The following is a 27467-nucleotide window of genomic DNA, read 5'->3' as shown; positions in this document are numbered from 1 at the left end:
CACAAATGTAGAACATAAAAAGAAAAATCTACTGAGTTATCAAAGACATGCTTCTAATCAACATATAAATTCAATCAAAAATCACAAAACAGTAAGAAAATTAAGAGGTAGAAAAGGAGAAAAGAGAAAATAAGTTTACAGCTAGTGGCAACGACTTCATTGTCGTGAAGGATAAGGACGACGCAAACAAGCGGATTCTCCGATCGACATTGTTACTTGAGGTTAGAAAAAAGAAATCACGTATAGATGAGGAGAGAAAAATTTTGGGAAGACAGAAAATGAAGAGAGAGAAACTTTGAGGAGAAGAAAAAAAAAAATTCTGGTTTTTGAAAAATTTATAGGCAATTTTTTTAAAAAAAATCATGTTCCTATATAGCTTCTTTATTTTCTTTGGGGGAGGAGATACACCAATAGATGTAGCCATTAGAGATATGGCCATATGGGAAGTTACAATTATTTAATTATCTTTCGCCTTTTAAAGTTTTGTTCTCTTTGTCTGGTTAAGTTTGGTTTTCTAGCTCTTATCTTGATCTGGTTTAATCCTTCTTGATCTGTTCTGGTCTAGTCTGATTTTTTTAGATCTAATCTGAATGTTTTTTGTGAGTATTATTTGCTTATTCTAGTCCAGTGTGATCTTTTTTTTTTTCTTTTTTCTGGTCTAGTCTGACCTACTCTAAGTGTTTCTTATTTAGTGTAGTCTGATCTGATTTTAACAAAAAAAAATATCCACAAGTAATAAGCAATAACAATCTCTATTATATAAGCCAGCTCCTGAGATCATTTTTTTCTTACGTATTTTCTTTTTTTTTCTTTTTTCTGGTCTAGTCTGACCTACTCTAAGTGTTTCTTATTTAGTGTAGTCTGATCTGATTTTAACAAAAAAAATATCCACAAGTAATAAGCAATAACAATAATAATAAGGTGAACGAGACCTAACCTAAATGTATTGTGCGCTTTATGAAATTGTTGTACTTAGGGTGTTTAAACACCTTTTTGAAGCAAAGAGAGACGTTACTTATGCCACGAGAGACTTTTTAGTATTAGGGTAATTGCATTTATTAAACCTTCTAACGGGTGTTTTGTTCACATATATTTGGTACTAGTCTTATATGCACGCGATGCGTGCGGGTATTTATAAATTAAATATTGTATTATTATTATATAACATTTAATCACCAAAAACAAAATACGTAAGAAAAAAATGATCATATACAACAAAATTTCACTTTTTGCAATCTAGCATTAATGCCTTCAACATTTTAAAGCTTCAGCCAATTCTCCTAGTTTCCAACTTCCAAGTCATGAATTCACCATACTCGACAAAATCACAGTGATAACATTCACAACATTTTATTGGCAAATCAAAGAAGAAAACAATACAAATACAAACCCGGAACTCGATTCAAAAAGAGTAAATCAAACCTTGAATTTGCTACCGCAAAACCCCAACACGGAGAAGAAAAAAAAATCCCAGTAAAATGAACTTACACACACATGAGTTCGAGGGAATTACAATTTTCATTTCAGACCATATGAGAATCATTGTATTATTATTTCAGAAATGCAAATTACAACAAAAAGAAAAGAAAAAATCTAAAACACTCATGAAGGAAATTCATCCTACAATACTTAATTGAGTTGATCCTTTGATGTGAAGGGAAATGGTGGCAACTGCAGCACTGCTTGTTCAGCTTGAGTTGGGTATGAACTCCATAACTACCAAAACAAACAAAAACAATAATCAAATTAATTCACAATTTAAGCTTGCAATCATTAATCACAATTTCAATTAAAAATTACAGGGTCTAGTGAGAGAGATGAAGATTAATTACAGGGTCTTGAAGAACAGATTTGGTGTCATTTGTGGTGCTCCATTGTTTGTATAATATCATAGTTAAGAACTGCATCTTTGATTAAGATTGTGAAAATAGGATATAAAAAAAAGAATGAAAGAATATTCAGAAAGAAATACAAAAGATGAGGATTAGAAAAGATGATAAATAGCCCTAGTTACTTGCATCTTGTCCCAACAAACTGGGAGTGACACTATGTAAATATGAACATGCTTTCTGAGTTCTTTCATGTGCAGAACATTCATATCTGCTCCCAAAATCAGAAGCCTTCTTTGAGTTAACTCTCTTAAGGGAAAAACATTAGGTTAAAGGTACTGAGTTTGTATCCTCTCTCTATTCTACTAATCCATAATTAAGCAGAAAATAGTACTAATCCTCCACAAATCTGTATTGGCCATACCAATCCACAACATTTAATTGAACAATGCTTTAGTCAAACCATATGATTTTATCAACCAATTAAAAAAAGTACGGAAATAAAAAGATACTGAAACATACAATACATTTAAAGCAGTCCTAAAAGGTGCAACAAGTTGAGTATGAAACTCTTGTTAGTACTTGCGTCAGAATAGCATACCTCTGATATATGTGAATCATCAGTAGCCCGTGTTCTCTTTTTATGTGTCCAGACTTGAGCAAAAGGAATCAAAGGCTTAGTTTGGTTAAAGGGTTAAGATTGTGGACAGTCTGATCACATTCAGAACTCTAATGAAAACAAATAGAGGTATTAAGGATTGTGAGAAGGTTAGTGAAAAGGCGAGCTGAAACTCGGGAATCAACCTTGAATACTTGAGAATCCCTATCTCCCTTGTACTACTTAACTTGCATATTATTGATCTTCTCCCATCTAAAATTTCCAGTCAAAGGCTTACCTATTTCATGTGTCCAGACTTCCCAAGAACTTTTGCCTAACACTCTAACAGTATGCACATAAAGAACTTAAGACCTCTCAGATGCTTTAGCTTTTCATTGTCCACCTATTTGAAACAACCATCTATAATAAATGATAAAGGATACATGATAAAACAACATAGAAAGCTTCTTAAAAGAACTTCAAAGAATAATCAAAGATTAACATTGTTCATATTTTTGCAACATTCTTAAAACTGCAACATCAGAGATGAGATCATACAATAATTTCCTCATCTACCAACATAACTACTTGCAAATTGCAAAAAAAATCCATAAAGCCAGCACTAAAGTGATTATATCAATGAAATTAATCAACAACTAATCACTGAAAACAAAAAAGAGTTCGGCATTGATGAACTATTAAAGAACAGCCAACCACCAAAGCACAGGTGGATATACCAACGACCAAAGAACAGCCGTTGGTATTGGAAGAAGGTATGTCGTATTAAGAGATATAGTTAAAGGTGTGATTATGCCTAATCAATCTGGTCCTGGTGGCAGTTTCTCTATTAAGAACCAGAAATTCACATAGCATAAACCAAACTGATGTTATGCAATGTGATTACAACATAACATCCTCATCTTTAAAGAACCATCCCAGTTACTTAAATTTCACTTTTTAACCAAATAATGTAGTTTATGAATAAGTATTATATAATACATTACTTAATCAAAAAAAATCGTTGAGAGAGACAGGGAGATTAATTTAACAACCACCTCAGTGAGAAGTTCAGCATCATGAGAGTGAAGATCCAAAAGCCCGGGGCTGAACTCGTTCGGTGATATCTGGCCCTTGTTTTTCTTTGAAATTCGAGATGGATTCACCAGCTACATTGATGGCTCTGTATAAAAGTCCCCACTACCATTATCATATCTCCTCTGCCCCTTTTCTACTTCCCCTTGTTTCTTGCCCGTAATACCCGTAGTCCTGCATTCACCAATCCCTATCATCAGACTAAACCCACTCAAACATCCCACACTAAAAGAAAGATAAATTCGGCACAAAATTAATCTAAAAAATCAGTACCCCGAATTTCTACATCTGCAGAATTTCCTGATATCATTGAACAAAAAAAGACAGAAGTTTTGAGTTTAGACGCGATTTAACACTCGCAAAAATTGCAAAACCCCAAAATCTAACAGAGAAAAAAATGGATTGAAGTTCACAAAATGTACAAACCCTAAACCTATAAAAACAACAACTGAATTCAAGCTCACAAAAATTGCAAACCCTAAAACCTAAACTTTGCTAATTAAGTACGCAAACAACAAAATAATCAAAAGTTGAAAATCGGAAATTAATTGGAAGTGAAAATCCAGAAATTATCGGCGTAGCTGTTAGTGACATAGACAGTACCCTTGAATGTGCTTCCAGCAAAACACCGACACCCAAAACTAAGCCCAAAATACAGAAAATCAAATTCAAAATCAAATCATCTTTTAATTAAAATACTGTAGAAATAAAAAAATATATAGGGTGAAATTGAAGGGTCAAACAAATCGACAAACTGAGCAAAATAATCGATGCAGCAAATCACATAAATCGTTACATAAAATCGGATATTCAATGAATTACTAAGCGAGAAGAACAAAAGCAGACTGGCCTGAGCAGTCAGAAAGCCTGAACAATGACAGAAGGCCAGTAGCTCAAAACTTACTTTTCAGTTAAGAGAAATAAAAGCAGGTTGCTAAATGATGCAGCCTTATAGAATCCTTCTACATGCTGCAACAAAAGCCATGCCCGTTGTCCAAATGTCCTCTGGAAAGAAAGAATGATTCAAAAGAAAGAAAAACAATCATTTATCCGTAAAGCATACTAACAAATTGATATGTGGCAGAAAAGAACGAATACCTGCTCAGAGTCTCCCCATCTACGAAAAGCAGAAAAAGACTGCAACCGCGTCCAAATATACTGACCCCCTACTGCAGCAATGCAGTACCACATATTTTGAGCAGCAGTCAGTCCAGGACCTTCCAATCCCGTTCTCACTGTAGATAGCACATGTATTAGAGAGAACAAAGAAAAGACTTTGGTAACCTTAGGAGAATGATAGCTATAACTTAGTTGAGCAACAAATAATCAAGTTTGACGATATGCTAATTGCCAGAATGATCAAACAAATAAAACTGATAAAGTGAGAATATTGCAAGAACAATCCTGTCCTATAAGGCGTACATATCATGTATGTTTGCCCCATCAGAAAAATACACTCCTAATTTCATCAAGTAGGTATGACCAATCATCATCATCACCAATGTGTTATACAAAGTACATAGCAACAACAACAGTCAATAGAAGATAGTAATCAATTACATTGAAATAAGGGAGTATGAGGACAAAAACACATTGCAAAGTAATTTTAATTACTAAAGAACTTGAAGTTTCTAGTATATGCTTGGTATAAAGTTATATGCGGAACAATATGAAAAAAGACAACCCTAAATAAGATTTCTGTATTCATTTTTGCTGCCATTCCTGGGTTCCCAATCCCTGACATCCCCCCGCTTCTCCCCTCATAAAGTCATGAAAAAGTAAAGTAAAGCGAAAACAATATGACTCATTTTTTTTATCAAAAAGAGAGAATCGTGATGAATCTATCGGAAAAAAGAGAGATCGTATATGTATTTGAAGATATATTGTATTCCTAGTTTGACTTCAGGTTCCTGATTAATCCGAAAGGTCAATATAGGGTCATTAAGCAATAAATTACAAAAAATTATAATCAATTAGCAATAGAAACATAGAATTGTAGTAAAAGCACCCCTAAACATTGATATAAATTTAAATATTGGACTTTCCTTCATTATAATTGTATTTCATTAAGTAAAGGGAGAGCCAACAAATTTATCTTGAGAAAAGTTATGTTTAATTCCAAAATCATCAAAAAATTGAGAAAAATTAGGTTTAATTCCCAAATCAAATCCCCCAAATCAGATCCAAATTCGAATCAAAAATAAATCCAATAGGACCCAAAATAACAGTACCAAAAGTATTAGCACCAAAATTTATAAAATTAATCTGAATACAGTTTGCTTCCCTGCCCAGATTTTCCACTCAAAATGCAATTCAACCTAAATCTCACAAGCCACAACACCCTAAATGTCATTCATAAACAAATACCAAAAAAAACATCCAAAACAGACCCATCAATAAACTAATCCAATAAAACCCTAAAATACAAAAATTAGCACCAAAAATTTGCAAATTTATGAAATAAATAAAAATTAAAAAATAGCACCAACACAATAATTCAAAGCGACATACCCTCCAGCGTTTGAGGCGTTCAATAGGAGCATTCTTAGTAGTGGTAATATCAAACGGACTAAACTCACAACCATCCTCGTCGGAACTCAGGAACTATACTTTCAAGAACCTATTAAGAACAAAATTATCAAAATACGAATAAATAATCAAAACCAAACCAAACAAATTAGATCAAAGCAAACCCAGAAAGATAATCAAGATAAATCTCAATTTAACACCAAAACAAAAATGGAAAAATGAATTCACCTTCGGAAATAATGGTGGCGACGGCGGTGATCCGCAGAGATCGGAAGCGCACGATGGAGGCGAGAGAGAAAGGGAGAGGAACCCACCCTCTGATGACGACAATTTGGGAAAATAACGGTGGCGACGACGGTGATCCGCAGAGATCGGAAGCGCACGATGGAGGCGAGAGAGAAAGGGAGAGGAACCCGGCCACCCTCTGATGACGACAATTTGGGAAAATAACGGTGGCGACGGCGGTTGAGGATGGAGGCGACTGAATACCTTTGTGAGGGAAGGAGATCGGAGATTTGTGGGAGATCGAAGGAGATGAAGATTTGAGGAAGATCGAAGGAGATGGAGATTTGAGTGATCGAAGATTTGAGGGTTTGAGAGAAGGAGAGAGAAAGTATGCGAGAATGATAGGGGAGCGACGGAGGAATGGAACAGGGGTTGTACACGAAGTGTGTTGACAGCAGGAGAGGGTATTTTAGTAAATTTAATGGGAGACACGAAAAGTTAATTTACCAAAATGACCTCAGGAGCTGGCTTATATAATAGAGATGAGGTATGAGTTTAGAATGGATAAGACTCATATTTAATGTTTGTTTAAGAAAATTGCAATTTCTGAACCCATACTCAAATCCTATAAGTTAAGAGGTTTATAAACCAAAGGGAGAGGTGCTTATGTGCTTCAATACGAAATATTTTGGACACCACATCGTGCGATGCGCTCTTACCTATTGGGCGATAAGGGCGCTAGCCTTGTGCAAAACTAATTCAAAGGGCTCATGAAGCACGAGTGAGCAGAAGTTTTTGAAAGGAGCGCTTTATTGGCAACAAGGGAGGTACACGAGCGCCGATCGGGCACTTGTGTGCCCACAACAGTCACAAGTGATGCCGATGACGCGAGTGTATCCGTTCAGGGAGACTTTGTTAAGTCCAGAAATCTTAAAAACAAGCGACAACACAATATTAATAAAGCCTTACAACAAACTAGTGATTTAACCAAAAACAACTTGTAGTGAAAGGTTGATTCATACCCGTCATATAGGTGGTGATGGTCTGGTGGAGGCTCTTAAACTCAAATTGGGTTACTCTCCTCCTTAATGGGCGTGTGGGCAGGCCCATTTAACAAGAATCAGTGTAGACATAGGTCCATAGTTTTATAGAAGATAGATTCCAAAGATGGTAATTAACTAGTTACAAATTAGATGTTGATGACTTTCACAAAATATTTTTATTAAAGGTATACATATAACGGGCCTTTAACTACACTTGACTATGGACCGAGCCGAGCCAAAAATAAATGTCCTGATTCCGAACAAGCATCGTGTTAAGCCCAAATTCGGGACCAACCCACAACTTCGGCGCAAAATAGCAGGTGTTCCGGGACATTTCATCAATGCCCAAAAATGTTAAAAAATTTCAAACTGAGCCCAAAAAATTGGATCCTACTACATGTACACCTAGTGTACAAGGCATCTAGGTGTACATGTAGCCTTTTCCCAAAAAATTTGCCGATACCGGGGTCTGTTTAGGATATGATCATAGGATTTTGAGCCGTGGGAAGACGGTGCACAACCATTTATTTACATTTAATTAGCCATTTCAATAGTCATGTCTCGAGTCGCGTTTACAAAAAGTTAATACTTAAACAAATTATGTTGTAACCATTGATTTTTATTTATTGTTTAGCACCCGATTCATTCTTAGCACTAATCCGGATTCGGGTCGAGTTCTAGGTAGATAGGTTCTAGTCCCCTCCCAATTGTTGTTGCGGGGGATCGAACACGGGTTCTCCCTACCAAGTTCAGCCTCAATCACCACTAAACCAACAAGCAATTGATATATTATAATCATTGATCATTAATCATAATAGTCTAAACACCAAGACAAACGAATTGATGTATATCTTTTTATTGATAGTAAATTTTTTACTCCGATTTTTTTTCCTAGTTAAGTTATATGGATATCGAGAAATAATATCCTAACTTTTGTATGCATTTAGTTCTCAGAGTACCTCAATACAATCGTCATAGACTCTCATAGTTGATGCTTGATATGTATTATTATTGAGGAAAAGAATAGTTGCATTGCATGGCTTGTCAAACTTTACAACTTGTTTATTGGCTTTTTTTAAGTTCTTAATTTCACGTGTTTTTGAAAATAAACCAATTAGTGCAAATTGTCCAGATTTGGTCATGATAATGAAATTTAATACTTCTAAGTTTATATTCGCAACATGTTTAAGCCGTTTCTTATCATACTTTATAAAAGAAAAGGATGCATAATGACATAACGTCATACATTGTCAATATTTTACATTTGCGACTCTTTCTACAAAAAGTAAAATAAAATGTTGACATCTCTTTCCAAAAAGTGGATACAAATTACGTATATTTGGTATTCTTAATGGATTGAAGCTTATAATGGTCCTCGTATATTTAAGGAAGATTAAAAGAAAAAAAAACCCTTTAAAACTATAATACAGAGCTCCACAAGTAAGCTAACCATAACAAGAATCAAAGGCAGTCGGAGCAAAGAGCGGAACACACAAAGAAAGAGGCAATTAAAATCGAGGATGACAATGACCAGAACCGGTGGAAAATTAAACTATCAAAGAAGAGAACATGCAGCACCACCAACGACAAATACTTTTACGTTTCAAAATAATAGTCATTTGATTTTTCACGATCTTCAATATATACCTTTGACAATTGATATCTTTAAATTGCGTGTTACTATAGAGTAAGGTAGTAAAAAACATTGTAATGTTTTATTGTTGGTGTTAGTTGTAATATTCGGTCAATTATTTTTAAATTTGACCTAAAACTAAAATGCAACCATTATTTCCAAATCGATGTAGTGTTTGATTGTCAAATATAAATGTGACTATACATTCAAATAGGGTTTAAAAGTTTAAAGAAATACTTCTAGGAAAGGTAATGAAAATAATCTTTGCAAAAGTCGGTCCCTATGATTATTATGATTGGTCTTTCAAGTCGATGATCTACTTTTCAGAAGGATAAATATAATAAAAACTTAATCAACTTGATCAAATCCAACTGTCGGGGTTAAACAATGCAAAATTTAAGTACTTAATGACAAAGATTATAAAAGAAAAGAGAAAAAAGAGTTTGTTTAACGATTAGATGTTACCTGCCGTCTTAGCTTGCATACTAACCAATTATATTAGCCGGTTTGACTAGATGGTTACATTAGCTTTAAAAGGCAAAATTCTCACCCTGAAAGCTCCCACTGTCTGAACACTCGAGTGTCTTGGAGGAGATAAGTCGCATCATGTGCCTCAATTGGTCAATATACATAAATAAATACTCCCTTCATCCCGGAACATTCGCACCGGTTTGAACGAGACATAGTTTATGTAAATGTAATTGACTTATTATTCAATTAGTTGGTAGTGGGTATTTTTTAATATAGTAGTGGGAAATGTATCAACTTTTTGAGGGTGGTGGAGGATGGGGGTGGTTTTTTTTTAAAATATTTTTCTAGATATTAGGAATACAAGTGGGACCTTAGGTAAGAGAGAGAAACACTATAATTTTTTTTTTAAAAATGTCATTTATAGAAACGGTGCAAATATTTCGGGACGATTTTATAAGGAAAGCGGAACACGTATTTCGGGACGGAGGGAGTACTCCATAGGTTTACTTTATTGTGTAAAATGACAAATAAGGTGAGGCGGGTTGGGGTTATTTTAGTGATTAGTGGTTCGAGAGTAAAGATGTTTGTCAATCGGGCCGGGTTTTGCGCCAATCCCACATGTGTTGGGCCTGAACGGGCCGGTCCACGCCTAGCCTCACTTGTTTATGTAGATCCGGGCCGAAAATTTAAAAAACGAGGCTCGGGCACAACCGAACCCCACATGCCCTCCTGACGGGTCGGTCGTTCTTACCGAAGCATAATTTTAGTCAACTTAATGTGCTTTGTTGTGTAGGATTGGAACGGACCTTCGTACCGAAGCGTGATTTTAGTCAATTTAATGTGCTTTGTTGTGCCAGATCGGATCATGACGTTCTTATCGTGCTTTTTCAAAAAATGGAGCCCAACCCCGACCCATGACACCGACTTCATGTTCGTGTCGGGCTGTGCTTTTTCTTATTTGTATTGGAACGTGCTTTTTTCATGCAGTACCTCGGGCTGAGCCGGGCCAGTGTCATCTTTATTCGGCAGCACGAGTAGAATGATGGTGGATCGGAAGAGCATGCTGAAGTAATTGGAATTTATCCTAGTTGATTAAATAAAGAAATATGCCCAAAAAAAATACTTGAGTATATACTCTGTATGTTTGCTTGCGTTTGCAAATTGCTCCATGAAACTTAGACTCCGTAAGGTGTGTCATGTTGCGAGGAGGCCATGAATGTTTCCACGACCGAATCATACTTTACTTAATTAATTAATCAATTAATTATGAATTTTGTGGGCTCTTCAAATTAAAACTTGGATTTCTGAGAACCAATTAGGCATCAAAAGCCTTACAACTTGCAAATTTTGCAACTTAGTTAAGTAATAATAGTGCCCTTTTAGCAAAGTTTGTTTAATTAGTGAAGACTACGTTACTAATTAAGTAATTAGGTGCTGACACACTCAATTCCTTACTAATTTTATTATTAGTGGCTTATGCCTCATAACAAGAGGTAGTCAAGACTTGCACGGTCAACCTAATCTCCCTAATGGTTTAGTCTTGGTGACAAATAGTTTACATTTTTTGGTCTATTATGATTTTTCTTGGTCTGATCAGGTTTTTCTTAGTCTGATCTGGTTTTTCTAGTTTAGTATAGCCTAAAATTTTCTTGTGTGGTCTCACTTTTACACAAATGAGTAATAAACAATAACAATAAAGTGAAAAGAACATAACCTTACCACAATAGAGCATCACACTCAAGCTAAGCCCACGCGCACGGACCAACCCACGTAGAGGTAGATGCTTGTTGGGTCGTATAGAGCAACGTGCCACGTGTTATATTTGAATCCGGGCCAAGGAAAAGTCGTGTTATGTACGTCGAGCTCATGCCTCTCGTCCATGCATGAATAAGGCGCACACACAATTAACCCAACCCACGTATCGTGCCGGCTAGCGGTCCCTTTACTAATTTGAATAACTTTTTTATTTGGTTAAAAATAAGCGTGTCTTCGTGCTGCCGGTTTGACGGACTCATCCCAAGATTCTAAAATAATGTTCATGAACAACCATGGCCTATCGATGTGCCTATTGCGTCGTGTCGGGCTTACAAGGGCTTGTGTTGCGTGAGGGCCAATTCCATATTGGGGCTCGTACATCTCATGTGTCGGCCTAACCCACACCCAACTCTAACCCCATTTTACGTCCAACTAATTCAATTCTTAAATCTAATTAGCCCCTATCTGGTTCTCTTTGTTTTAACTTAATTTCACTTAATGTAGGCAAATAAAGTTCGTAAGTAGGCAAATAAAGTTCGTAAGTTCAGACAATTTCAGATTAATTTAGAGTTTTAGACAAAGTATAGCCTTAACGAACCTTTATATAAATTTATCAGAATTTATTACTCAATTTTTTAAAGGTGAACAAGCTAAGAACATGGCCATAGGTCGGATTCATAGAGTCACAGACTCACAGTACATGATAAAGTTGTCATTAGCTTAATTTATTGACAGACTGAAGTGAATTAAACGTAGTAGTTCGTATATACCTAGTATATTTGTTATCATATTGTTTTCATGATATAATAACGTTTAAGAGTACTAATTAATTACTGCGTAGGTCAATCACTTTATAACGCAACAGAAGATGCTCAGATGAAGCTATACACGGTCGTGCAATGCTTCTTCCCAATTCATGGATTTTATATAACAACCTAGCTTATTTCATAATCTTAATTAACCTACCTACTTACTAGCTAGGACAATAAATTAGGTTAGATATTGTGCAATATACACTTTTATAACCCTTTAACATGGTTGTACGTATAGGATACAAATCATAAAATCGGCTTAGACACAAACCACAGTCTGACGCACATAGTAACATGTTGTGCACGACCCCAGGGTTAATTAATTGATTATATTGCTTAACTTATATAACACCAAGGTGGTTTTTTGTGTAAGACGGCCTTATATAAAAGTTTGTAATAATACCGATCGACAAGTAATTTAAACCCTAAAAACCTAAGTTGTCAAAAAAATATAAAAAATTGGTGAGATAATTTGTCCAATGTACTTTTTTTTTTGTATGCGCGCGAATGAGCCACAATGACAATACAAATTACAGATGAGTGAGAGGAATTTGTCAATCATTGTTATGGAGCTTCTTCATATTGATTTTAAGTATAGGCTAGTCCACGTAATACGAAGTATATTCGTATATTTTATTTTTCTTTCGAAAAACAAACGATAATAATTCGTTTAATGATAGTTAATCAAAATTCTTGGAAAAAGAATAATTGAAATCGACAATTAAATTCCAATTACGGGAATAAATCATCGATACACCGACATCATTAAGCAAAAACAAATTTATAATATTGATTAAGTCCATGATTAAACAAGTGAGTATTGTACTTAAAAATCCATTAAGTATACGCCACTTGCATGGCCAATTACTCTGATAATATAATTAGAACCATAATCATATATCAGAACCTTGTTTTAATTTCCTAAGAAGACCAACAAATATTAAAATTTCTTGGAGTAGTCATTAATTAAGAAATTAATTAAAATAATATAGATGTAAGCTAGGTTAGTTAATAGAATCTCGAGGTGGTGATATACCGGTAGTCCGGTATCCACAACTTGGGACGGACCTTATCTACGTCATTTGCCTTTTATGATTCTCGTGATGTCGACTGTTGAGTACAACATACGACCATTTACCCTTTATGACTATCCTTACGTTAAAGAAAGGTAAGTAATTAAAAAAATCATTTTTTTTTTTTCAAATGAAATGATTCTCGTGATGTCGAGTACAGTATTCGCTGTCTACTAGATCAAGTAGATCATGTGCTCCGCGATGCACGCTGCATAAACCAAATCTCTGATCCCTAATTAATTCTTTTAATTAACTCTTTAATCAAATTGTAGTAATACTAAATTCACTATCTTATTATACTTTTCATTTCATTTCATTTTATCTTCAATCAATTTTGGTCTAACATTGTAACATATATATTCTTCTATTTCTGTATATATGTGGATGATAATCATAAATGATTGTAGTCTTAGTTTGTAGTTACATATTGCATAGAGCTGGCATTTTCTAATACAACCTATTGACCTGAATCAAATCCGAAAGAAAAATTATTATCACGCAGAAACTTGAATAAACCAAGATCCGATCAATATGTCAAATGACGCAAGAAAATAAATGTTATCTTTATACAGAAATACATCGTATCATATTATATTAGTTTTATTTATTAATGATGCGTAAAAACTAACTAGTTTTCTAAACAAGACAGCAACACAATAACTTTTTCATCAGAATGCTTCCCTTCTCCACGACTATAAGAAAAGTGAAATAGGTCTAATATATGATTCGTATGATTGGTTATAAATAGACAAGCTAGTAATTACGATAAGAAAAGTGTAATTGGTCTAACATATGCTTCGTATGAATAGTTGATTGGTTGTAGATAGTTGGGCTAGTAATTTGTAACACGACAATACAACTCAAACTCCAAGCGGAGCTAATATTGATATCGAAATTCAATTAAAAATCTTATGACATGAACAGACTGAACAAATATCATTTTATCCAATAAATTATCAATATTTTATCATACTCCGTATAATTTATGAACGACTTAAAACCAACACGAATATGACTCGTTCCTGAAACAAATACATGTTGTAGATTGTGGGAGCTTACGTGGTATGATAGAGTTGTGAGTTGTGAGTTGTGACCTATGTTGACCGTTCCACGATAGAGGTAATATACAAGATTTGGTAAGGTAGAGTGTTGATCACCAAATGACCAAATCTTAAATTGTATGTTTATTTGTTCATCTATTGGACGGTGTATAAGCACGTGATCTTCCATTATGCTGCGTGTGATCTGCATGCAAGAAGAACAATCCTATGATTTAACAAATTACACCAAACTCGATCACTTAGATTTTTTATCCGTCGATCCAAACAATCCTCTGTTTTACCAAGAATTATTTTAAATTAAATTCCTTATCATCCCAAAATCACATTCTTGTCTCATAATTAATTTATACTATTAGAGCTTAAGGATATAAATTCACATGTAATGAGAGTCCAAGATAAGATTAACAACATTTATCAATTATAGCAACATAAAATACTAACCTAGCTAAAAAATACTAACCTAGCTAAAAAAGTTGGGAATTTCCACTTATTATAACATATCATAACCTAAATTATCGAATTCAAAACTTTTTCAACTAAATAATGTCTCAATAAACTTCCATACATGTAACAACGTGGCTCACTCCATGGCCAAAGCTTTCCTCCTCTTCGAGGAAGTTGTGGTTTGGATGGAGGATTGTTCCCTCCCGGATGTGCTCCCTCATCTCTTATCTTCGCAGATAAGCTTTTGTTAAAACACAAGTAAGAAAGATTATAAAAAATGTAAATAAAGAACACAAAGATTCAACGTGTTAACTAACAATGTGTTAGCTACGTCCACATGCAGAGGAGAGGGAAATTTATTGATCTTGAGGAGTACAGATTACATAATACAACTAGGTTATAACCTAAAGAGTTTATATAGTACTCTCTAGACAGATGCGGAAAACCTAGAAAATAGGTCCAAAACAGATAACCTCAGTCCAGAATATATAACAGATACGGTAAAGTAATAGATGTACCTGATGCACTATAATAATGTCAGATGTATCAGAAACTCCTCTGCCTCAGATTTTTTGCCCTCAAAATTAAGGCAATCAACAAATTCTAACATTTAGCAAGTCCAAACAATGTTGAAACTTGGTATGTGGAACCGACTTGGTGAACATATGGGCTGGGTTATCAGCAGTACCCACTTTGTTCACCTTAATTCTCTTCTCACTTCTTTGAAAATGATACCTTACATCGATGTGTTTATTCCTCTCATGATGGACTTGATCCTTAGCTAAATAGATTGCACTAGGACTATCACGGTACACTATAGCCTGTTCATGATGTAGACCCAAATCATTGACCAATCATTCCAATCAGATTCCTGGCCTCTTTTGCTGCTTCTGTCAACACCATGTACTATACTTCTGTAGTAGACAAAGTCACCGTAGGTTGCAACTTTCTGACACAACAATAAACTTCACAATAACGTTAAACATATAATGTTCATCAAAGACTACATTTCTACTTAGTATAACCCTCTTTTCAGATGGGGGCCAATTTCTATACCCTTTAACCCCATCCCTATAGCCTAAAAATACTCTCTTTTTAGATCGTGGCTATAATTTACCCTCAATTACATGATAATAAACAGTACAAGCAAAAGCTCTTAAACTAGAGTAATCAGCAGGCTTACTAGATCACACCTCAATAAGAGTTTTGAGATGTATACTTGTGTGAGGTCCACGATTTATCAGATAACATATCATACTAAACGCTTTTGCCCAGAATCTTCTAGTTAGTCCAACATTGGAGAGCATTTACCTAGCTCTCTCCAGAAGTGTATGATTAATACGTTCTACTACACCATTCTGCTGTAGTGTATCCCTGACTGTATGATGTCTATCAATCTCTTCATTCTTGAAGAACTCATCCAAATCAGACCAACAGAAGTTCATGCCATTATCAGTTTGTAACCTTTTGATCTTCTTCCCAGTTTATTTCTCTACTAATGCCTTCCATTGCCTGAAATTCTTAAAGGCTTCACTTTTATGCTTCATAATGAACACCCAAGTCATCCTTGAGAAATCATCAATCATTTTGTGACCCCCTAAAGACTCCACCCGGGAAGGACCCCAACAATCAGAATGGATTTAATGAAGTGTGCATTTTGTTCTGTGTATAGCTTTAGGAAACTTGTTGTGATGTAACTTCCCAAAAATACAATGTTCACATAATTCAAGATCGGTGACCTTTGACCGCAAAGATGATCCGCTTTTGGCATCCCTCTTGCACTCATGTGACCAAGCCTCATATGCCATAACTTGGTCATATTTTCCTTATCAATGTCAGAGGATGCAACAAAAACAGAACCTGATAACGTAGAACCTTGAAGAAAGTACAAGGTACCATGTTTTACACCTTTCAGAACCACATTCGAACACTTGTAGACATGTAAAACTCCACCTTCACCTTGAAAATTGAAAAGCTTAATGTCTAGCATACTCAAAGATATCATATTCTTTGTTATAAGTGGAACATGCATAACATTATTCAAAGTGCATAATTTACTATCATGGGTATGTCCGAATTTTAATCGAGCTGAGCCTACTCCAACCGCCTTACAAAAAACTATTAACTATAGAAATATTGCCACCAGTCTACTTGCTCATAGGTTTTAAATCACTCTCTGCGCGGACATATTTGGTAAGACGCTCCAGAATCAAAGATCCACACATCATTGTGATGCTTATATATGCTCATTAGCAACTAGAGAAATATCCTCTTCGGAATTGGTATTAGCTACATCAGCAGTACCTGACGATTTATCCTGTTGCCTCTTCTTCTTGGGGCAATCAGATTTCCAGTGTCCCTTTTCTTTACAGTAATTACATACATCCTTAGATTTTGGACCCTTAGAAACTTGTTTCTTGAATTTCTTCTTCCCCGAATTTCCATGACCATAACTCCCGCTGGCTACTAACCCAACAACCAAATTAACTTCACATGTACCAGCCGGTCGCCCTATGGCGCAGTTCTGTTGGAGGGACGATCTAGCCCCCTCTAAAGAAAAACTTTCTTTACCAAAAATAAACGATTGCTCGAAATTTTCATACAATAATGGTAAAGAAACTAACAAAATTAATGCAACATCCTCATTTTCAACTTTAACATCAATAATACGTAATTCTAATAAATTGTGTTTAACTGATCTAAGTGATCTCGGAGAGGCATACCTTCTTTCATTCACAGGATGCAAAGACGTTTCTTCAGAAGAAACTTATTGGTTAAGAATATTTTCATATAGAGGCCCTCGATCAACCCACATACCATGCGCGACTTCCTTCTCCGTGATCTCAGTGATGATATCGTCAGCAAGACACATCATAATCGTCGAGTGTGCCTTTTCCTCCAGAACAGTAATCTAATTGGTGCTTGGATCTTCAAGTTAGCTAGCAAACGACGCCCACAACCCTTGTTGTTTCAACAAGGCTCGCATCTTGATCTTCCATAAACTGAAGCCATTCCTCCCGGTAAATTTGTCGATCTTTACGTTAATACCACGCATCTTTCTCAACGAATTTCGAATCCTCACTACTACAAAAAAGGGCAAAGAAACCCTTCCAAAATGGCTTAAGAGATCTCCTTTCAAGGGGTCTCTATCTCACAGGTCTCTTTGATAAAGAGACCCCCTCATCGAGAGGGGGTCTGTTTGTTAAAAGTTAGAGACCTCCACGTAAGAAAGGGGGTCTCTTCTGTAAACGTTGGTGAAAATATTTTAGAAGGGAAAGAGACATCTTATTAGAGATGTGAGATCTGTTTGTTAAAATGTTCAGACCCCAAAAGTAAGATAGGAGGTCTCTTTGAATATTTTTATTTTTATTTATTAAAGCAGTTAAGACCTCATATATAAGATAGGGGGTCTCTTTGTTATTTTTATTATTATTATTTTTTACAAATTAAGACCTCGTATCTTAGATATGGGGTCTCTTTGAATTTTTTATTATTATAACTAGAGAGCCTTTATTACACCTGACGGGTCTCTTTGCAACCCTTTTTTTTAAAAAAAAATCGATAATAGCAGAATACAGGCCAGCAACGACAATTCAGAATTAACATACATATTACACCTGCATTTACACCTCTATAAATATCGGGCAGCAGGAATCAAACGCACAAAACCACACCTGCTATAATACATAATTTGTAATAATTCGAGAACAATTCCATAATCCATATATTACCAAAAAAATATTTCCCACAAGTAATGCTCAAAACGCAAGCTTTACATAAATTGTAATTTGCATAAACGTCAAAGATTTACATCGCAATTTCCAAAAACGTAAAACAAAAATCAATTCCAAAATATAATCATTCATGCCAATTTTACCAACAATTGGAACCAAAACTCGTGGAGTTATTTTCATACCATCAACTTGGTTTTCTTCATCTGCTTCATGCTTGAGCAAATACTCGACCCACATGTCTCTAACCTCATCCTCGTTTTCTGATGAATAAGTTTCTTCATAAAACTGTAATAAGTAGCATAATTAGTAGTTAAACAAAGGATAATTTAAGAAAATCGACTCATTTACCGATTTACGATAACACGAATGATGAGAAAAATATAAACAGCTGAATGAAACTTTGAATACCAACCAGCAATATATTAAGGGCAATTTATTTGGTTGCCTAAACTAAAGGGCATCAACATTAAGGCACCAAGAAAACTCCAAAAAACATAGCAGGTAGCCATCCAACAACACCAACCAACTGAAATTCTAACAAGACTGCAATCCCACTGATCCACAAAAAAAAAAAAAAAAAACACCACCAGAGGCCTGTTGCAGCAGCAAACCCACATAACATCACTTCATACCCCATTCGGAACTCATAGAACAAACTGGATGTCCATTTATAAGTTTTCAGAGCCTGGTTTTGAGGTTCATAATTGGACTGTTGGTGGTCAAAACAATTGATGATTGAGGATCAGTGGATATCAAAGTTAACTTTCCAAAGAACAATTTATTTCACAGGAAGTCATCTAAAACGAGAAACATGGATATCTTGTTCATTCACCAGACACTAATTCACACAGAATGGAATACGGCAAATAACATAATCTTTCTACTAAAACAATATCGTATCAGGATTCAGGGGATAATATTGCAGAAATAAGACATTTATAATACTGAGCACTCTCTTTTCAGAAGCTTTCAATACCCCGAGTAGCTTGCACTATTAAAAGTTCCATACTTCAGTTTACTGTATCCAAGTAAGAATGACAGTTAAGGAGTAGAATTACAACAACAGTGTAAGATTTAAGATGTACATGTTTGCAATTCGGTAATAAAAGACAAACCTTTATGAACATGGACGGTAAATTTATTATAAACAGAAAAGTTCAAATTCAAAATTACACAGCAACTATCAAAAGAAAATCAGCTAAAACTCAGAATTACGGCAACACAAGTATACTTGAACAATACCCAAAGATCTTGCAGAAGCTCCACAAATTAGTTGTCATTTGGCTACAGGAATGACAGGGAATATGTTCGACTCGCTTGCCAAAAGACAAGATAGCAAGCAGTCTTGCAACTAAGTATGAAGAGATACGCAGAGAAACTAGCAGATTCTTCAAACCTACCTTTTACAGTGAAAAAACGCAACCACAGTGTTGGTGCACAAGTCTGCCATAATATATGCCCAAGTGTGCATGGTCTAGGTGGGTATGGAGCAGTTTTAACATCCCCAAGCATTCAATTATTTCCTGGATTGCTGTTCAGGACAGTTGAGAACAAGGGACAAACTGCATAATCTAAGTGTTGTTTAAGTCTGGTATTACACTGATTAAGTTTGGTTTAAACTGGTATTACACTAATTAAGTGTTGTTTAAGCCTTAACTTCTCTGATTATCTGTGAGGTGCAAATAAATTGAATCACAAATCATGTATTTATTCAGAACTGTAATGCTTAGTAAGAGGCAATAAGAGAAGATAAGTGATCACATCACTTATCAGTCATGTGTTTTGCAGTTTACACCCAAGCCAGTTGATAATAATAATTGAACATTTACACAATTACCCAACAAGTTTCGGCTTGTGTTTGCAAACTGCAAGGCCAGGATAAACAGGATGAAGGCAAATCGGCAAAAAAAAGAAATATAACCAGTTACTAAACTATTCATCTTCCCTCTGCACATTTGATTCCCAATTCTATCTATCACTTAAAAGTTAAAACCCCAAATCCAAGAAAAACAAAAAAAACTGAAATATAAATAAGTTACTAAACTATGCATTTTCCCTCTAGACATCTGATTCCCAATTCTATCAATAAATTAAAACCCCAAATCCAAGAAAACCCAACAAAAGACATATGTAGGAATAATCCCCTCACTCGTGCTACAGAATTAAAACAGTCGGTCGGCCATGGAGTCCAACAATAATGTTAATATATGCCCATCACACAACGTACGCCGCGATTAAAACCTCTCATGTGGAACAATTCTCCTACTTTAATACGAATTAAAAAGTAATTTAAATATATCACAATATAGGCTAGTGTATTTCCGATAATAAAGAACACAGTGGCAAATCTTCATAGCAATTCATAATTCAGCTCACAAGATGTCAGACAAGATAAATGAAAGAAAACAATGTAGTCAAAGTACTAGAAAGAGAAGTGATCAAATACCAATAAGTCGCATACACACAAACGCAGACCACGCAACATACCATTCAGTAGCCAAACTCTGAGGCTCCGAGGCCCAATAGTAACGTTCTTAACGTTCTTAAAACATGACATTCTTAACTTTCTCTTTCAGGCCAGGAAGAGGTCGCACAATTTAATTAGAAGTAGGAGATCTTGTACTTCTCCCGCCTACTGAAGCGATACCTCCACGACCACCAGCAGCCCCAATTGTCATCGAACCACTATCTGAGGTCTCTGGCTCCATGTAGAAGTGAGCATGAAATGCAATAAGATGGGTATACTATGTTTGTGGGACTGTGTTAATCAGAGGAAAAAAAATTAGAACCAAGACATTGGAAAACTGTAAATAACCACACAATCCAGGACAAACAGATCGGCTACAAATAATCATAAATTGCAGTCACAAATGTTTGGATAAAAATCAAATACTCTGTTTCTTTTAGCATTAATGTGAAGGCTAAGTTACTCGAATTCTTCATTTCCACCTAAAGTACTGGTGTGTTGGATCCTTAACACTATATATGGCATGGATTCTTGATACTTCATTTCAAACAAAAACAATGGACTTTTTCATAACATAGTCGAGTCTGATACTTGGACTTTTACCCATTTATGACTGAGTTACTTAAAGTGGAAGTAAAACACACAAGAGGATCTCCAGATTCAGACACCAACTTAAATTCTTCACAGGTAAGTTCAAGTATGAAAAATGTATTGTAACTATACAATAAAAGAAATCAGATGCTTATTTTACCATCGAAAGTGAGTTAGTGTCCTTTGTGGGGGTGGAGGAATGGATTAACAACCACAAAGGAAATAGTATGTATTTAAAGCAATATAGTTTGAAGTAATAAGTTTGGCTACATCACTAAGGATATGAAAATTTTAGTAATACCTTCTGCTATTAAGTGACCAAAACCAGTTCCAATATCATATTTGTCAACTCCATAGTCTGTAACCATTGTTTTAATTGCAACACCTTGTTATTTAAGATTCACTATGCACAGAACAAAAATGAGCAAGTATATGGTAGCAAAGGGAAGTCAACAAAATGATAGGTCTATATGTTCATTGAAAAAAGATGGATTTAAAGCCAGAGAGCTGACTGTATGAAAGTTCAACCGTAAAATGTGACTCTTCGGGTCCAAAACCAAGAAAGGCATTTGAAAATCTCTCCTCTGGGATGTCTCTTTTCCGCAATACCTTCATGCCAAGGCACTCCGTATAGAATCTACATTTTTCCCACAATAATTAGTCATCTGCTTCATAATAAGCAATCTGAAATTTGCAGATGTTAAAGTTGGAAATGTACTTTATAGTCTTATCTAAATCTCTAACGCTATAAACAGCATGAAGTAATCTTCTCTTATCATTTTTAGCCCACTGTACAGCACTTTCCTCCGTAACAGAAGGCCTTGCTTGAGCTATATTGCCAACTGTACCAGCCTCCAGTGTATTCCTGTCTGGGCTTGGCTGTGTAGATTCCTTTATACCAACTAAATGCGGCTGTGAGACAGCTGTAGAATATGAAATACGTATTAGTGCAAAGTTGATAATATTGACATTAACTTCATGAGATCAACATACATTTCTCCATATTCTTCATAAGATTCCCTCCAACACAAGAACATATACCAAAAGAATACTAAAACATAACACGTATTAAACTCCTGGCAGAACCACATTCTTCCGCAGAAAGTCAGAAACCAAAGTACAGTTATCCACCTAAGCCTTTCTCATACGCAGTTCTACGTCATTGATAATGGATATGAGCTTGCTTAAGAAGTTCTTGTTACCCTTGGGTTTCATCACACAATCATTTGGGAATTTCATCAAACACTTAGTTTGCAACTCAAATAATATAACTTCCACTACTTATTACCAATCAAAATAATCATCTACAATAATTAACCCAAGAAATTAACAAAATTCAGTAAATCCCGAATCAATAAACACACAATGACAACCAATTCGTCCTAATTAGAAAACAATACTCAATAACACATACTGAAACCCTAATTTTCAAAAAAAACTAAAGCAGAAAACGCATTAAACTTAAATCTATTAGCAACAAATATAACATTAGAGCTAAAAATATCCACAACAATCACAACTTAACTAGAAATTCTGAAAAAATGAACAGATTTTTGCCCTAATTGACAAACCTACACCTCCAACAAATAATACCGTCCAATTGTAATCATAAAGCCTTAAAATTATGACATAACCGGAAAAAGTCAGCAAAAATTGAGGAGAAAGAGAAATACCAGTGATATTTGAAATAAATTTGAGAATGGCAAGGAATTCCTTGGATTAAGAGCGTGGAAAGAAGGTGACCGATATAGAGTTTCTATTGGTACTTCAATTTCTCGATAAATTGCTTCTTTCAATCGCAAATCTGCACCAACATGTGCACAATAGTCTGCCGTTTTTAGGGTTTTTTTTGCTGAAGCTCCATATATTTTTTTCTTGTCGAAGATTATCGAAGATTGGGGAGGATAGAGAAATTAACCAGAGGTTTTCCTGAGAAATTGCTTGCTCGCGTGCAGGGGAGGGAGATTGAAGTAAGGAGATGTGTAAAAAAGAGACCCATGTTTTGTGACAGAAGGTCTCCTTCTTTTTCTTTAAATGGGCCCACGTGATATAAGAGATCCGTGTTTCATGATAGTAGGTCTTTTCTTTTTTTATAAATGGGGTCACGTGATATAAGAGACCCGTTTTTTGGGATAGGAGGTCTCCTCCATCAAAGAGACCCAATATTTAAATAAGGGGTCTTATTTGAGGGATCTCTTTGTCACTTTTTGTAGTAGTGCCTAAAACAGATTCAGCTCTGATACTAGTTTATTATAACGGAAGCAAGAAAAATTATAAATAACGTAAATAAAGAACGCATAGATTTAACGTGGTTCACTAACAATGTGTTAGCTACGTCCACTGACAGAGGAGAGGAAAGTTTATATTGATCTTGAGGAGTACAGATTAAATAATACAACTAGGTTATGACCCAGAGAGTTTAATAGTACTCTCTAAACAGATGCGAGAAACCTAGCTAGAAAATAGGCCCAAAACAGATAATCCTAGTCCAGAATAACAGATACCGTAAAGTTCGGGGCCGTTGCCTCTGAAACCACATTGGGGACCACGTTGTGTCCCTGAACCCCTTAATAAGGGCGCGTCGTCTCTAGACCCCGACTAGTTGACCACGTTGCGTCCCTAGCTAGCGAGATCCCGTGGTGGGGGATTGCAGTAAGGAGTATGACCGATTCAAGACATATTCTAACACCTTTAATATGAAATGCCTACACTTTCCCGCCAAAAGGACAAAATAAAAAACTTATGATTAAGAACGAAACATGTACTTTCATGCCATCATTGTAATACCATTCTTGGATGCGACGTATGGGGATGTAAAGTCGTGTAATTTCTATATTTTCCATACATTTTTGCTATAATATTCAAAACAAAAATAAAATTTTTACCAGTATATTCCAATTTCATTCACCAACCCAATTATTATGTATTCAATAAATACCCCTTTAATCAAGGGGATTTTTATTCGACGCCCTATTCAGTTAATAACGCCCTAATTTATTACGTAAAAGTACAATTATGCCCTTTAAAATCAAATTCAACCCTCCCCCTCCCTCATCACCCCTTCCCCTTCTCTGCTTTGTCCCTCCCTCCCTCCTTCCCTTGCTCCTGCCGGCACCGACCATCAACGCCGCCACCATCTCAGGCCATCTCCGCCGCCACAAATTAAAGCCCACCATCGCCGCCGCCGCTGATTCACCTCCACCAACGTCCTGTTTCGCGGAACCCCAAATAGCTCGCAAGGCCATTTCGCCGCCACCGGAGAGTCTTCTTTCGCGGCGGCGTTGAAATCCTTTTGTCGGCAATAATCCAACGGAGGAGCAAGGTCATAGTGTTTCGCGGCGGCGGCGTTGAAGACCCAGTTTCGACGGCCGCGTTGAAGACTCTGTTTCAACGAAGCAAGCTCGGGTTGTCGCCGGTGAGATTGTCGACGTCAATGGCTCCAAAGAGGAGACCCACATCGACGCCCTTGTCTCCTCCACAACCGCCGCCGGCGTTAAAGGTAATTGAATTTATTTATTTTTTAATTTCATGGGTTGGGTGGCGCACACGATTTGCGTGGCCAACCGTGTCAGCCGCGCACAGCCTGTGCGCCGGTGTCATGGGGTTCGTGCAGATCTGGTGCACCACCCCCATGTCACCGGCGCACAGGCTGTGCGCGGTTGACATGGTTGGAGGCGCAAATCGTGTGCGTGGGCGGGAGTTCGAAATTTGAATTTTTTTTTTTAAAATAAATTATTATTGTTTTACTTATTACTGAATTTTAATTTAATTTTTATAATTTTCGATTTTCTTTATTTATTATTTAATTATCTGTTTTTTATTTATTATCTGTTTTAATTTATAATTAAATAATCTATTTTAATTTATAATCCAGGTCACGTTGTTTTTTTTATTTATTATTTAATTATCTGTTTATTATCTGTTTAATTTTTATAATTTTTGATTTTTATTTATTTATTATTTATGTAATTTAATTTTTATTTATTATTTAATTATCTGTTTTAATTAAGATTATTCAATATAATATTTTAGTTGATTAAAGTTTATGATGTTAACGGAATTAATTATTAATGCTAGGGAATATAATTAATTGATAAATGTTAGTAAATATTATTAAATTATTATATACATCATAGTTTATATAAATAAAAATATAGTTTATAATATCAAAATGTATTATAAAATTATTAGCGTTTAAACGATATATAAATGTTAGTTTGGTAACAAGATATGTGTCACGCTAATAAAAATTTAAAAATGTAATCCAGGTCACGTTGGTATTAAGAATAGTTGTTAACAAGCATATGTCATGTTAGAATATTTAGCAACACTAGAAATGAGTAACGTAATTTTGAATATTTTATTAGCAATATTTAGCTAATTTTGAATCGATTTGAAAATATAATTGAGTAACGTAATTTTGAATCGATTTGAAAATGAGTAACGTAATTTTGAATCGATTTGAATCGATTTTGAATGAGTTACTTTATAAATGAGTAACGTAATTTTGAGTTACTTTATAAATGAGTAACGTAATTTTGAATCGATTTGAAAATATAATTGAATATTAATGGAGGAATTAATTTTTAATGAAAATCAACCTAATATATGTCACGTTTGATGAATAATAGCGACTTACGAAGACCAACGTCGAATTTGATGAGGATAATGTGGATGATGTGAATGATGTCGTTGTTGGTTCTGGAGTGAGGCATACGAGAAGTCGGTGTGTAAATGCTTCGGTTAGGAGAGAGAGAGAGAGAGAGAGATGGTTTACCATTGGGTGAGGAGTATATTGAGGAGGACTTGGAGGACTTCACAACTGCTTTGGATAACGCCTTGCAATCCACCTCACCCCAGGCGCAGTTGAATAGCTCGCCACCTCAGTCTTCTCATGGGTCGAAGGTTTGCCATGACTATGACGTGGATTCTGAGGGCGATGAGGACGAGGGTTCTGAGGGCGATGAGGATGAGGGTTCTGAGGGCAATGAGGATGAGGGTTCTGGGGGCAATGCGGATGAGGGTTCTAAGGGCGATGAGGAGCCAGTCATTCCACCTCGCGTCGTGGTGCGCGACTCTAATGCTCCTATTACTATTCATCGACGTAAAGGGAAGTTTATTCGTAACCCTGAGGGGAGTATGAGTACCACCGGACGTTGTCGTAAAGATAAGGGGACTAGAGACACATGGTTAGTTACTGGCCCGATGGGCGGAGGTCCTTCAGACGGTAGCGTTATTCCCAGCTACCCGGCTCACGTTGCGAGGTCCTTATGGGAAGCCACGTTCGATCGAGGTAAATTGCATTGCCAGAGTAGAGTAGTGGTATGTAAGCGGCTAATGAAGTGGTATCGTGGAATGAAAGAAGATCTGCGAGATAAGCTAGGTGAAAGTTCGTTGAGTCATTTGCCATTTATGATGGCATCCCACATTGATGCTCCTTTGATTTCAGCTTTCGTGGAGAGGTGGCAACCGGATACGAACACTTTTCACTTGCCATTTGGAGAGATGACGATCATGTTGCATGACGTTCAGGCGATACTTGGGATTCCTGTTGAGGGGAGTGTAGTGAGTTGTACCTACGACGACACGAGCAGATCTCTTATGAGCCTTATTCTTGAGTTGCTTCAGGTGAGCGATGAGGCGACCCTTAAAGCAGGGAAAGCGCCAATATGGCAGCGCGGTTGTGTGAAGACTTCTACTATTATTGGCAATTTGGAGGGATTGGCTAGGGACCCAGAGTGTGAGATGACTGGTTGGCTATTGACTGCTATTGGATGTTGTTTGTTTACTGATAAGAGTAGAAGTCGGGTTCGCTCGCAGATCTTACGTAATCTAGATCATTTGGATCGTGTACCGAGCTACTCTTGGGGCTCAGCTTGCTTAGCCTTTCTTTATCGCCAGCTGGGTATGGCTACACGATCAGAGTCACGAGGTATTGGAGGTTGTCTCACGCTTCTTCAGGCGTGGATATACGAGCATTTTCCATGCTTCCGACCACGATCAGTCAGGAAGGATATATGACATAATGATCCTCGTGCATTGAGATGGGTTTATGCTCCAGAGAGTAAGGATCAGACTAGGTTGGCATCGTTTCGTGCTCGACTAGACAA

General features: G+C 36.0%; 2 long non-coding RNA genes across 9 annotated transcripts; both read right to left on the bottom strand.

Annotated features, from left to right (window-relative positions):
* Nucleotides 1-1315: 1315 nt before the first annotated feature.
* On the bottom strand, nt 1316-6685 carry LOC110798623 (uncharacterized). Of its 4 annotated transcripts, none has more exons than XR_008922129.1 (7): nt 6277-6685; nt 6031-6139; nt 4618-4754; nt 4424-4524; nt 3483-3693; nt 1833-1907; nt 1316-1716 (listed from the first exon to the last, which is right to left on the bottom strand). It is a non-coding gene; the product is annotated as an uncharacterized lncRNA (long non-coding RNA). The 4 variants fall into 4 exon arrangements; XR_002536130.2 differs by having other exon boundaries at nt 1833-1901; XR_008922128.1 differs by having other exon boundaries at nt 1833-3693.
* An 11576-nt stretch (nt 6686-18261) lies between these two features.
* Nucleotides 18262-23362, bottom strand: LOC110788004 (uncharacterized). Of its 5 annotated transcripts, XR_008922024.1 has the most exons (6): nt 23031-23357; nt 22076-22280; nt 21870-21994; nt 21659-21760; nt 20787-21057; nt 18262-18584 (listed from the first exon to the last, which is right to left on the bottom strand). It is a non-coding gene; the product is annotated as an uncharacterized lncRNA (long non-coding RNA). The 5 variants fall into 5 exon arrangements; XR_008922023.1 differs by having other exon boundaries at nt 20787-21760; nt 23031-23362; XR_008922021.1 differs by having other exon boundaries at nt 21659-21994; nt 23031-23358.
* Between the last annotated feature and the right edge of the window lie 4105 nt (nt 23363-27467).

Source organism: Spinacia oleracea, chromosome 5 (assembly GCF_020520425.1).
Source record: "Spinacia oleracea cultivar Varoflay chromosome 5, BTI_SOV_V1, whole genome shotgun sequence".
Taxonomy (NCBI): Eukaryota; Viridiplantae; Streptophyta; class Magnoliopsida; order Caryophyllales; family Amaranthaceae; genus Spinacia; species Spinacia oleracea.
This window is presented reverse-complemented; position numbering and strand designations above follow the sequence as displayed.